Genomic DNA, 13,794 nt, shown 5'->3' on the forward strand with positions numbered 1-13,794 from the left:
GCCTGCACAACAAATTAAAATTCCGAGACAGTTGCAAGTATCGCAATCTCCTGTGGATCAGCAACAGGTGATGCTTTCTCACTTAGTCACGAGTCAGAAAATGAATCAGAGTAATAATGCAGTACACCAATTTCCTTTACACAATGAGAATGGAATAAACGATGTTTGGCTGTTGGATAGTTCAGGTGAGGAAGAATGTTTGATGGCTGCTTCTTAAGAAGTGGATCAGAAAGGTCCTTATGTTAAGGGAAAGGTGCATGGTTACAAAGTCTCCTTCCTGATTGATACTGGAGATGCACGCCTGACAGTAAGATCTGCAGAAGTTCCAGACCTGCCCTTATCAGGGAAAACAATTCAGATTGTGGGAGTTGAAAATCAATATTTGATTAACCCAATTGCAGAACCAGTTTTGGTTAAAATTGATCATTTTAAGGGTTTGTACAAATTTGTGGTTTGTGATTCAAGTCCTGTGTCACTACTGGGAAGGGATTTATTGTGCAAAATAAAATGCTCAATTACTTGTTAGGATGAAGGTATTGAAATTCAAACAACCAGTGATAATGAAGACCTGATACTTACTGTCAGGAATGAGTCAGTGTCCGAAGAATTTCCTTTGACTAGTTTTGATGAGCCACTGATTGAGGAAGCTCCTTTGATTAGTTTATTTCCAGTTTTTGAAGCGAAAGATCTCCCTGTTGATTTGCAAAAAACTTCTAAGCCTAAAGTTTAGGATCTTTCAGGAAAAGATATTGGGTTGATAAAAGGAGCAGAGCCAGCCCGAGTCACAATTAAGCTCAATGCAGTTTTCCCTCAGACTATACAATATCTAATGACAATTGAAGCAATGGAGGGTGTGAAACCCTTAATAGAGCAGTTTGTGGAGAAAGGATTTTTTTTTAAAGTGTTGAGTAGCCCATGTAATTCACAACTAATGGATCTGCGGAAACCTTGTGGGAAAATTTGAGTTGTGCAGGATTTGAGAAAAATAAATGTCATAGGCCCTCATTATGACATTGGCGGTAAATCCTGCTTACCGCCGCAGTGACGGCCACCAACATTCCGCTGCAGTGGCGAATATCTGTTTACCATATTATGACACACACACACCAATCTGACAAAATACTGCTACATACACAAATCCGCCAGCCCAAAGGTCAGTGCTAAAGTGGCAGTACCAACACCCATACCGTTACAACAACAAAACAACGCCCACCACATTATGACCCATGAATCACCAAGGCGGACATTCAATGGCGGTAAACCACTGGTGGTACATACCACCGCGCTCAGAATGAACACCCACATACAAAACAACACCACATTTGCTAATACTAACAACACACACCTGACACTCATACACACACCACACCCACACACCCACAGCACTATAAAACACACACACACATTACCCACAACCCTTTACAAACAACAATTACTGCCAGGAGATAGACACAAACAGCAAAGAGACAACTAGACACACCCACCACATACACCCAGACATCCCTCAAGCACCCCACATCACACACCCCACCACATTACTCAAGACACTTTCACCAACACACACCACACAACACCCATGTCCCCACAAAGGCACCCCTGTTTAATTAATGAAGAGTTAAGGGTCATGGTGAAGGAAATTGTCAGGGTAGAGCCACAGCTGTTTGGAGCACAGACACAGCAGATATCTAGTGCCAGGAAGCTGGAGCTATGGCGGAGAATTGTGGACAGGGTGAACGCCATGGGACAGCACCCAAGAACAAGGGACGACACCAGGAAGAGGTGGAATGACATACGGGGGAAGGTACATTCCGTGGCAGCAAGGCACCAGCTTGCCATACAGAGGACTGGCGGTGGACCTCCACCCCATATGTCACAGCATGGGAGGAGCAAGTCTTGGCAATACTGCATCCTGATGGACTCACTGGAGTAGCTGGAGGACTGAACACTGGTAAGTCAACATTTACCACTTGTCACCCCCCCATACCTGCATGCCATCACACCTCACTCTCATCACTGCACTCCATCCCATACAATGCACCTACACACATGACTAACCCCAACGCCAAATCCTGCATGCCATACCAATGCATGGACTGCTCTCCCAGCCGTGCATGGACACCCATCACCAAAGCATGCATAGCATAGCATAGGGAAACTAACAATCCCACAGTACTTCACCATACACAAACAAAGGTGGCAGGGCAATATCAATGATAGAAGGTAAGCTAGGGACGTACAATATGTCACAGACATGAAGCATAGTACATCACTTACATTCCCACAGGTGCCCCAGCCAATGTCAGAGGAGAGGAGGTGCCACGACTATCCAGTCCCCCAACAGAAGATGCCCCCAGTGATGACAGTAACTCTGGACTTCAGGATCTGAACCAACTACCTGGTCCATCAGGGACCACTGGACAGTCAGTCACGGAAGCCCACTCCCAGTCCACCACAGGGCCTCCACCATTATTATCCAACACCACAGCACCCACCCAGCGTACCCACACCTTTATCCCCAGGACACGTCAATCAGCAGTGTGCCCACCTGTATAGGGACACCAGGCCACACCTCACATCCAAGACAATCAGGGACCTGGGGTCAGTGAGCTCACCGTTAAGGGGACAGAGGCATAGGCCAAGAGGGACACTGGGAGGACCGCTGTGCCCCAGGGGGAGGACAAGCCCAGGGAACTGACTCTCCATGTGGCACTCACCGATATCCTGGGAGCCTAACAAAATTCCCAGGACACAATGGGCCAGATCCTTGACAACATGCAGGAGAACAGGGGACTGCAGGAGGGACAGGAAGGACTTGCAGGCCATTAACACCAACTTGAGCTCCATAGCAGGGGTGCCGGCAGACATGGCCAACATCATGAGGAAGGCAACAGCACAGCAGTGAGCCCTTAACACTAGCAGGTCCATTGACCAGCACTCCATTGCAGCTAGTGGGCAGGAGGCCCTGCCACAGGACCCAGAGACCACCAGCACCCTTTCCTCTGCAGAAGGTGACCCAACCCGCAAAAGTTTCCTGCGAGCCAGACAGAAGCCAGGGACACTTGCCAAGACAACCACCAGGAAATGAGAATCTCCTGATTGTTCCCCTTGTGTCCCGCACAATCATCTTGTTTACTCTGAAGTGCCTTTGCTCCCCTTCCTATGGCCCTCTAGACACTGGACCTGTGCTACAAACAGCTTGGAACAATACCTTGGACTTTCCTCCATGATCACTCCATTCCATTGCACTTTTCCACCAATTTCAAAGCACTACAAAAAACACCCTTGAACACAACTTGACTACTAGTATTTTATGTTTTGGCAATGTGCATTTATGGAAACAGTCATATCTAGTGCAAATGATCTGAACACTGTGAGAGCATAGCAATAAGGACCTGTAGCTGTCTGTAGTCATCACATCAGTACACAGTTGTTATATCACCAACATAAGTAAAATGACAAACCATAGATGACAGTAAGTTGAGATGCAAAGGAAGTTAATGCCATCATGCTACAGCCACACAGAATACATCAATAGTCAGATGAATGGTCAGTTGCACTGTCTCACCTGTGTGTCATTCGAAGTATTGACGGATAACTGATGTTCTGTTGTCCTCATCCTCAGCCTCCTCATCCTCACTGTCCTCAGGGTCCACTGTTGCCACCAGGGCATCTCTAGTCTCCTCCTCCTCCATAAAGGGTACATGCCGTCTGAGGGCCAGGTTGTGCAACATGCAACATGCCACTACTATCTGGCAGACCTTCCCAAGTGAGTAGCACAGGGATCCACCTGTCAGATGGAGGCACCTGAACCTGGCCTTCAGGAGCCCGAAGGTCCTCTTGATGATCCTTCTGGTTCTCCCATGTGCCTCATTATAACATTCCTCAGCCCCTAACCTGGCCTTCCTCACAGGGGTCAGCAGCCACAATGGGTAGCCAGAGTCACCTGCAAGTATTGAGGGTCAACATTTAGCCTCACACAATGATTTGGGGATGACACCTTAAGGCATACACTAACATACAGTAGGTGGGGACCGTGGCTCACCTATTAGCCACACCCTGTGCCTTTGTAGTTGGGCCATCACATTTGGGATGCTGATATTCCTCAGAACAAAGGCATCATGAACTGACCCAGGATACTTAGGGCTTTATTTATACTTTTTGGTGCAAAACTGCACTAAGGCAGTTTTGCCCCGAAAAGTTTTGCACCGGCTTGCACCATTTTTTAGCACCAGCTGGGCACTATATTAATGGAATTGTGCAAGCCGGTGCAAAGGGTAGGCTAGCTTTAAAAAAAATGACGTTAGGCAGTTTTGAGTCAAAATGAATGATTCTGACCAGATTAGCATCATTTTTTGACACTAAGGGGCATATTTATACTCTGTTTGCACTGAATTAGCATCATTTTTTTTTACTCTAATTCAGTGCAAAACTAACTCCATATTTATACTTTGGTGCTAGACCCATCTAGCGCCAAATTTATGGAGTTAAAGTCATTTTTTGAAAGTGGAAACCTACCTTGCCTTAATGAGATGCAAGGTAGGCGTTCCCGTGCAAAAAAATGACTCTATGGCCTTAACGGCATATTTATACTCCCATGTAAAAATGGTGCAAGGGAGGGAGGAGGGGTCAGAAAATGGGGCAAAGCTTGCTTTGCCCCATTTTTTAAGACCTGGGTCAGGGCAGGCGTTAGGGGACCTGTGGCCCTATTTCCATGGTGGAACACCATGGAATAAGCCCAGAGGTGCCCTCCCTAGGCCCTAGGGGCACCCCCACCCACACTAGAGGGACTGCGAGGATGGGGGACCCCATCCCAGGTAAGTACAGGTAAGTGCATTTCATTTTTGATAGTGCCATAGGGGGCCCTGAAATGGGCCCCCATACATGGCACAGGGTGCAATGGCCATGCCCAGGGGACCCCTGTCCTCTGTGCTGGCCACTGGGGTGGTGGGCATGAGTCCTGCCTTTTGTGAGGCAGGAGTCATGTGGCATGGTAGGTTTAGCACCATAAAATGACGCTAAATCTGGTTAGAGTAATTTTTTTTTACTCTAACCTGCCTAAAGCCATTTTTTGGTGCTAAACCCTCTTTTTCTATACTACCAGCCCCACCCGACTAAAGTAATTTTTTAAAACTCTAGCCTACCCTTTGCACCGGCTTTCACCATTCCATAAATATGGTGCCCGCCTGGTGCACAGAAATGGTGCAAGCCGGTGCTAAACTTTTTGGTGCAAAACTGAGTTAGTGCAGTTTTGCAGCAAAAGTATAAATAAGGGCCAATATTTTGTAAGTTTGCACCACTTTTGAAGCCTTGCATTGTTTTTATACACCCAGTGTCGGAAATACAGCCGCACGAGGATCCGACAACCACGTAGCGTGGGTTGTGATCTCACCAGCCTCTACCAGCGATGCTGTGCGTTGTTTCTCCAGCTCCGTGCATCGATTCTTTGGTCGCGTTGCAGGCAAGCATTGATTTTCAGCTGCACAGCCTGTGGCGCATCAATTTTTCAGCTGCGGATCAGAGTCACGTTGATCTCTTCCCCGCACAGTATTCTGTCTGAGGATTCCTTTTTCTTAGGCCGCCAGCTTCCCCTTTCAGGGTCCCAGGAACTGGATGGGCACCACAGGGCAGAGTAGGAGTCTCTCCTGAGACTCCAGGTGTTGGCAGAGAGAAGTCTTTGCTGCACCTGAGACTTCAAACAACAGGAGGCAAGTTATAACTCAAGCCCTTGGAGATCTTTACAAGATGGAAGGCACACAATGTCCAGTCTTTGCCCTCTTACTCTGGCAGAAGCAGCAACTGCAGGATAGCTCCACAAAGCACAGTCACAGGCAGGGCAACTCTTCTTCCTCAGCTCTTCAAGTGTTCTAAAGTCTGTAGTTTTGGATGCCCTTCTTATACCCATTTTCTCCTTTGAAGTAGGCCTACTTCAAAGCAAAGTCTATCTTGATTGTGAAATCCTGCCTTGCCCAGGCCAGGCCTCAGAAACCCCCCAGGGCGTTGGAGACTGCATTGTGTGAGGGCAGGTACAGCCCTTTCAGGTGTGAGTGACCATTCCTCCCTCCTAGCACAGATGGCTCATCAGGAAATGCAGACTACACCCCAGCTCCCTTTGTGTCACTGTCTAGTGTGAGGTGCAACCAGCCCAACTGTCAAACTGACCCAGACAGGGAATCCACAAACAGGCAGAGTCACCGAAATGGTATAAGCAAGAAAATGCTCACTTTCTAAAAGTGGCATTTTCAAACACACAATCTTAAAATAAACTTTACTAAAATATGTATTTTTAAATTGTGAGCTCAGAGACCCCAAACTCCACATGTCCATCCGCTCCCGCAGGGAATCTACACTTCAATCAGATTTAAAGGTAGCCCCCATGTTAACCTATGAGAGGGACAGGCCTTGCAACAGTGAAAAACGAATTTAGCAGTATTTTACTGTCAGGACACATAAAAAACATTACTATGGGGGTCATTACAACCCTGGTGGATGGTGTTAAAGTGGCGGTAAGACCGCCAACAGGCTGGCGGTCTTTTTTTCAGTATAATGACCGTGGCGGTTACCGACATGGTCATCTGCCGCTTCTCCGTTCCGCCTGCTGGGCTGGAGACCTGGATCTCCAGCCCGGCGGCCGTCACAATACCGCCGCCGGTATTTAGACCTGGCTTACCGCCGTGGATTTCCAGCGGTAGGAACCGCCATGAAATCCATGGCGGTAAGCACTATCAGTGCCAGGGAATTCCTTCCCTGGCACTGATAGGGGTCTTTCCCACCCCCCACCCCGACTCCCTCCCCTACACTCCCCACCACCCCTGCCACCCCCCAAAGGTGGCAGGGCCCCCCTCCCCACCCGACCCCCAACATCACATAATTCACACACACATGACACGCACGCAGGCACCACCAACACACACATGCACACACACCGACATACATGCCTGCATCCACACACACAGTCAGACACGCACACCCATGTACAGACATATACGCACACATCCATACAGACACACATACAGACATACACGCACTCATTCCCAAAACATGCAACACCCCCGCAAGCATACACGCACTCACACACCCCCTCTACATACACAGTCACACACCCCATGCACCTACACAACACCCTCCCACCCCCCTCCCCTAACGGACGATCGACTTACCTGTTTCGTCGATCCTGCGGGAGGGGATGGGAGCCATGGGGGCTGCTCTGCCGTCATCACACCGCCAACAGAACACCGCCGCGCCGAATCACAGGACGTGATTCGCTGGGCGGTGTTCTGTTGGCGTGGCGGTGGAGCAACCTCCACTTCCCCGCCACCCGCCAGTATGGCTGTTGGCGGCTCTCCATCCTAAAAAGGACGGAGAGCAGCCAACAGTCATAATACGCCAAGCGGCAAACCGCCACTACTGCCGGTCTTCCACACGGCGGTCCCTCGGCGGTCTTGTTAAAAGACGCTGAGGTTGTAATGACCCCCTATATGTCCTACCTTAATCATACACTGGACCCTGCCCTGGGGGCTACCTAGAGCCTACCTTAGGGGTTTCTTATTTTTAAGAAAAGGGAAGGTTTAGGCCTGGCAAGTGGGTACACTTGCCAAGTCGAATTTACAGTTAAAACTGCACACACAGACACTGCAGTGGCAGGTCCACTCGTAGCATTTGATTTACAGGCCCTGGCATCTCTAGTGCACTTTCCTAGGAACTTACTAGTAAAACAAATATGCCAATCATGGATAAACCAATCAACCATACAATTTACACAGCGAGCATGTGCACTTTAGCACTGGTTAGCAGTGGTAAAGTGCGCAGAGTTCAAAAGCCAGCAGCACAGTGCTGTGGGGGAAGGGGCTGTATTTACAAGGTGGTGTTAAGCCACAAAAAGTGGCTTAACATTGCCTTGTAAATACAGCACTGTTCCCAGCGCCACAGGTGCGTCACTAAAAGTGACGCTCCTGTGGCACCAGGGGCCTATAAATACGGCCCTTAGTTTTAAATGTGGAACAGGGGGCACATAATAAATGTGTGTTTGCCGTTAGTGTGTGTTCAAAGTAACATACTTTAGTACAGTACAAACAGACTAGTATAATACACTGTGTACAAAATGAGGGTGGGTTTTGCATGTCAATATTCTGCTGTTTGAATGATACATAAGGAGTACAGAACCGGTCACTGTTTGTGCTGTGAGTTTCTACTGAGTGTAGAGGTGCCTGCACTGTGATATAACAAGGAGGACATTCTGCTCCTTTGTGGTTGAGGTCATGGTTGCCTGGCAATAACATGAGGTTTAGAGTAACCCCAGCAGACTGAGGCCCATATTTATTCTTTTTTAGCGCCACATTTGCGCCGATTTTTGATGGAAAAATGGTGCAAACTTACAAAATACAACTGTATTTTGCAAGTTTGCTCCTCTTTTGCATAAAAAAATGACACAAATGCGGCACTAAAAAAGTATAAGTATAGGCCTGAGTTTGATAGTCCGGCAAAGCTATAAGCTGAGAGGGACATACACCGGTGTATGGGTGAGCGAGTCCGTGTCAGTGCTTCTATCAGTGTGTGTTGAATCAGTGATACATCACAAGTAAGGGGCCTGGACACATCTCAGGAACAGAGATGTTGGGCTGGATAATGAAACTTCACGAGTGATCAGAGGGTGTAGGATCAACATCTCTGGAGTCTTGGCTTGCTGTGCTGCCCTGCTGCCTGCTGTTTCCCTCACTGGGTGATAATGACTGCACATGCATGCCTTGGACCCTGATGTACTCCAAGGTCTTGATGGTCTCCTGTTGTGAATTTCCTGTACATTAAAGACTTCCAACAAGCCTAACTCAGCATCCAGACTCTTCCATCTGTAAATATGTCCTTACAAGTGCTGCCACAGCTGTTCTGGACTTATGGAAGTGGCCTGAGGAGAAAGCTCCAGCCAGTCATGTTTCTATTGAAACCAACGCATTGCTCCTTGTTGCACATATCATAATCAGTCGTCGGCCCTATTCCCTGTTTCGGAACCCAAGCATCACCACTGTTGCGCATGTCATAACCAGCACACCAGACCTGTTGCGTGCTTGGGAACCCACGCATTGTCTCATTCTGTGAGTCAAAATCTGAGCTTCATCACAGTTGAATGGATGCAACTGAGAAATGTATCACATAACACACATTTGCATAGGAATGCATAAGAAAAATCAATGTAAATTTAAAAGACTTGCTGGTTATACCCAGGAAATGATGCACTGGGTATGGCAGCCTGCATACAAAGTAGTGTGAAAGTTACTTTCACTTTCAGTTAGTGTCTAGCGGTTGGAGCTGAGTGTTATAGTGGACAGAGAGTTTGGTTTAGTGTTTTTGCTGATTATGCTGTAGTCTTTGTTTAGTCTGACCCTGTCCCTGAGATGATCCTGTCGAGCAGCACCTAAACATCACATGCCTAAAGCATACTTCAGGCATGTGATGGTATATATTGCTGACCTTTTACCTATAGCCAGGTCAGCTATGCAATGGAACTAGTTGCATTCCATGTACCTACAATGTATATGTGGGTTTGGGATTCTGAAATGTGGAAATACAATGGGAGGCCATAGTGCATATTTTAGATTTCATACTGTGGCATGCCATGTTAATGTGAATGTAGTGGCAGTATAAGCAGGCCCACAGGATGTATGTGTTTGCACACCTTTGGTAGTTTTAGCATATTTATAGATATGATGCAACTGGCATATAATACACCATCTTCTGCATAATCTGCAGATGTTAGCCACAAATAATGTTGCTATTTCCAATAACGTTTCCGAAAGAAAGTAAATATGCATCAACAAGTGTTGCTGCAAAGTGGAAAGACCTTAGAGAAATTGGTCTGCTCACATGGAGGTTCTCTATGTCTCTATTTGAGTATGAAACAGGTACTAATGAGGTACAAGGTATACCCACACAGTGTTACACAGTTTGAAAAAGAAGAAACACTGTAAGCACCCTATTTCTTTTTGTATGTCATTAGAGTGGGTATTTTGCTTTATCTCACATCATACTTTGCTCAAATCTGCTGAATATGTTTGAACTCTTCTGCAACATAATTCCAGTGTAACTGAATATAGTTGTGGCTTAATAATCATGGAGAGCAACATTTAAAATGTGGGTGTTGGACCTGGCCCTTTCTGCAGGGTTACCTCCAGAACTTTTGCCTTTTCCTTCCACTTTTTGCTGAATTCATTTTTGTTGGTTTAAGGATTCTGAGCACTTTCCCACTGCGGGCCAAGGCTAAAGTGCAGGTGCTCTAAACATGGTAACATTGGCTTATCTACAATTGGCATATGTAATTTACTTGCAAGTCCCTAGTAAAGTGTACCATATATGCCCAGGGCCTGTAGATTAATGCTACTAGTGGTCCTGAAGCACTTATTGTGCTACCCACTATCTATGGACTTGTAATAATGATTTCTCTTTAATGGCAACATTTGATTATGATTACAGTTTTAAGGATGACACTTTTAGAAAGTTGCAAGCCCTATGTGTCTACTGCCTGTTTCCAATACATGTCTGCGGTGGGTTTCAGCTGGGCCTTGTGCAGCCACACACAATGTAGGATTAGGTGTGACTTGGTGGGCCTTAATGGGCTGTTAAGTGGAACCTGTGCACTTCAAAAGCATGCCTCTAGAATCTTCTCCCACCTTCTAGAACCAGGGAATGCAAGGGTAAATACTGGCCCTCAGACACCACCACTTTAGTGTCCTTCTGGACCTGTGGATAGTCTGCCAGGAAGAAGGACTGCTGTGCTGCTTAAAGGACTGTCACTCTGCCGGACTGCTACTTTACTGGACACCTATTTTGGTGTACTGACCTGTGCGTGCTACCCTGTTCCCTGGGAAGGAGAAGGACTGGACCTGTGTCTCTACAACCCAGAACCCAGAGTGACTCCAAGGGCCAGCTGACTGGCCTCCTGTTTTCTGAAGTTTCAGGGAAACAAAAGACTTCCAAACTACCTGCTCCTGTATCTGGATTCTGCCATCTGTGAGTCTGCCCTGCCAAGTGGTCCAAGTGGTACAACCCTATTCATGGGCCCTTGGAGGCGGGCCTAAGGTGCTCTACCCTCTGTGTTCCTCACCAGAAGCATTGCAAAGCAACACCGCGCACACTGCACACCAGGACTTAAGGTACTGTGTTGAGCGGGCCTAAGTGTAGAAGTGTGGCTCAATGGTTAGAGTGGCAGACCCTGATGCAGAAATCTGGCCCGTGACCAGGGTTCAATTCCTTCCTCAGTGGGTCTTGGGCTCAATTTCCTTGGACCTGATAATTCGCGCATCGGTGCCTAATCTAATTCATGGGTCCCACTCTGTAACTCTGGGCAATAGCTTGCTTAATCTCCACAATGGCCCCAACAGTGCTGGGATGCCTGGCTTCACCTTGGAGGTTGCCCAGGAGTGGGTACCTCACAGGAAAAAAGCCAGGAGGGGTTCCACAGTGGTATGTGTACAGTGCCTTGAGACCCTAATGGGTGAGTAGTGTGCTATACAAGTACGAAGTTTACAGTTTTTTTTTTAAGTGGGTCTCTGTATTTGGCTCACGTACTATCATGGTCAGTCTGAACTCTTGACTGTGTCCTGTTCCAGCGCAACTTGATTATCACAGCTCGAGCTTTGCACTTTTATGCAATATTTTCACCAAAATGTTTAAAATTCCAAATCTCAGGATTCTTGAATTTTTATTTTATTCTTGTTTTACTCATAAAAATATTCTTTATTTTTCTACGCTTGTGTGGTGTCTTGTTTGGTGTTTTCACTGTGTTACTGTATTAAGGGCCTTTTTTATACTTTTTGGTGCAAAACTGCACTAACGCAGTTTTGCATCAAAAAGTTTTGCACCGGCTTGCACCATTTTTTAGCACCAGCTGGGCACCATGGCCCATATTTATACTTTTTGACGCAAAACTGCACTGGTGCAGTTTTGCGTCAAAAATATTACCGCCGGCTACCACCATTTCGGTGTGCTGTGCGGGCATCAAATTTATACTTTGACGCACGGCGGCGCAAACCACAGGTGTAAGTCATTTTCTTTTACGCACATCGCAGCGTCACGTCATAAAGGAAAACTACATTAACGCGGCGGAAGTGACTGTCGGTCTATTTACGACACCGCAAACCGGATGTGCGACATTTTTTGAAGCAATTGCATCATAATTCCCCGCACTCACAGCCATTTCAGCAGAGGAGAGCCAAATGGATCCCAGATGCCTGTACAGACCCCAGGAAGATCACAACAGACCAGGAACCAGCCAGGAGGACCCAAACAAGACCTAGGACAATTTGACGAAGAAAAGAAAGTGTCGCCTCAGTGTAGAGGAGTAGGACATTTTGGTTAAAGAGGTGACGGAACACCAGCACAAACTGTTTGTCACCTCAAAGTTGCCAATCAGTAGGAGAGAGGCAATATGGCAACAAATTGTTGACAAGATTAACAGTGTGGCAGAAGTACGCAGAACAGTCATCGAGTGCAAGAAACGCTGGCATGACTGCAAGCGCAGGACCAAGGAAAAGATGGCCAGGAACAGGAAGGCAGCCCTGCTGACTGGAGGTGGGAGTCCAGCACACCAGGAGGCCCTGGACCACATGGAGGAGATGGTCGCAGCCGTCATCCCTGAGGAGATCGTCACAGGGATTCAATAACAGGACAGCGCAGACTACCAGGAGACAACACACATGCAGGATAAGTTGCATGGGGAATTAAAATGCACTAATGTTAATGGCAACCGGGAGGAATACCGACTACAAAATGCATGGAAGTCATCATGTACATGGAGTGGCATGGGTAAAGGGGTACGGCACGGGGCATGGCCTGTACAGAGAGAAGCTGGGGCACACCATAATACAACACCAACAACAGTTCCATGGGGGTATGCTGCCATGCCAACGATGTAGCAAAGGTAAAGCCATGCCAGGAGGGCAGGGCACAACGTCAAACTGACATCCTGTCACACTTCAGCCACTATACCCCCTACATTAACTAGGGCCCAATTAACAACCTCTAGCCATACCGACAACTGGAATGTAACAGTGACAACAGTTGTCACTACCACATCCGCTGTGTGTGCAGCTCAAGTAGCCATTGGCAGTAACGCCCTCATGGATCATACACACCTAAATTAGAGGGTTGAGGATGCCAACTTTAACAATCCTCTGAAACAAGACAAATGTTCCAGTCCTGTCAATTGTGAATGCCTATAGTTGCCGCAAACATCAGCCAATGTCATCAACATTAGGAGTTACACAGCACGAAGGTCACACCCATGCAGCAAATGCCAGGGTCCATCCTGTGCCTGGGTCACAATGCAACATCCCAAATGTCATACTGCTCAGACAACAGCATTGAGGGGGAGGACATGTGTAACTGGTCACTGAAATACACCTACACAGTCAGAGGAGGAAATAGGACACTGCTACGACTATGCGGGCAATCCAATGTCCACACATTCCCCAACATCAGCTGTACACATTGCCAATGCTAACATCCATATTGTGCCATAACAATGCTATGCATATGATATGCTACATTTCAACTAGATATAAGTGGATGTGAAAGATCAGAGACTGGGGCAGGTCCAGATTGTTAAGTGTGCTGCTAGTGCCATCAGAGCACCCACAGCCAGTGAAAGGTATCACCATGAGAATGGGATGTAGACTGAGGGTTGAGTAGGACAAGTAAGTGGCAATTCACTATTTGGCCTAAACCAACACCTAGAGGAGATTATGCCGACAAGTCAAAAAACTTACCACAATACATGTGACGTGCAGGTGGGGCATAGGCCTGGGA

This window comes from Pleurodeles waltl, chromosome 8, assembly GCF_031143425.1.
Source record: "Pleurodeles waltl isolate 20211129_DDA chromosome 8, aPleWal1.hap1.20221129, whole genome shotgun sequence".
NCBI lineage: Eukaryota > Metazoa > Chordata > Amphibia > Caudata > Salamandridae > Pleurodeles > Pleurodeles waltl.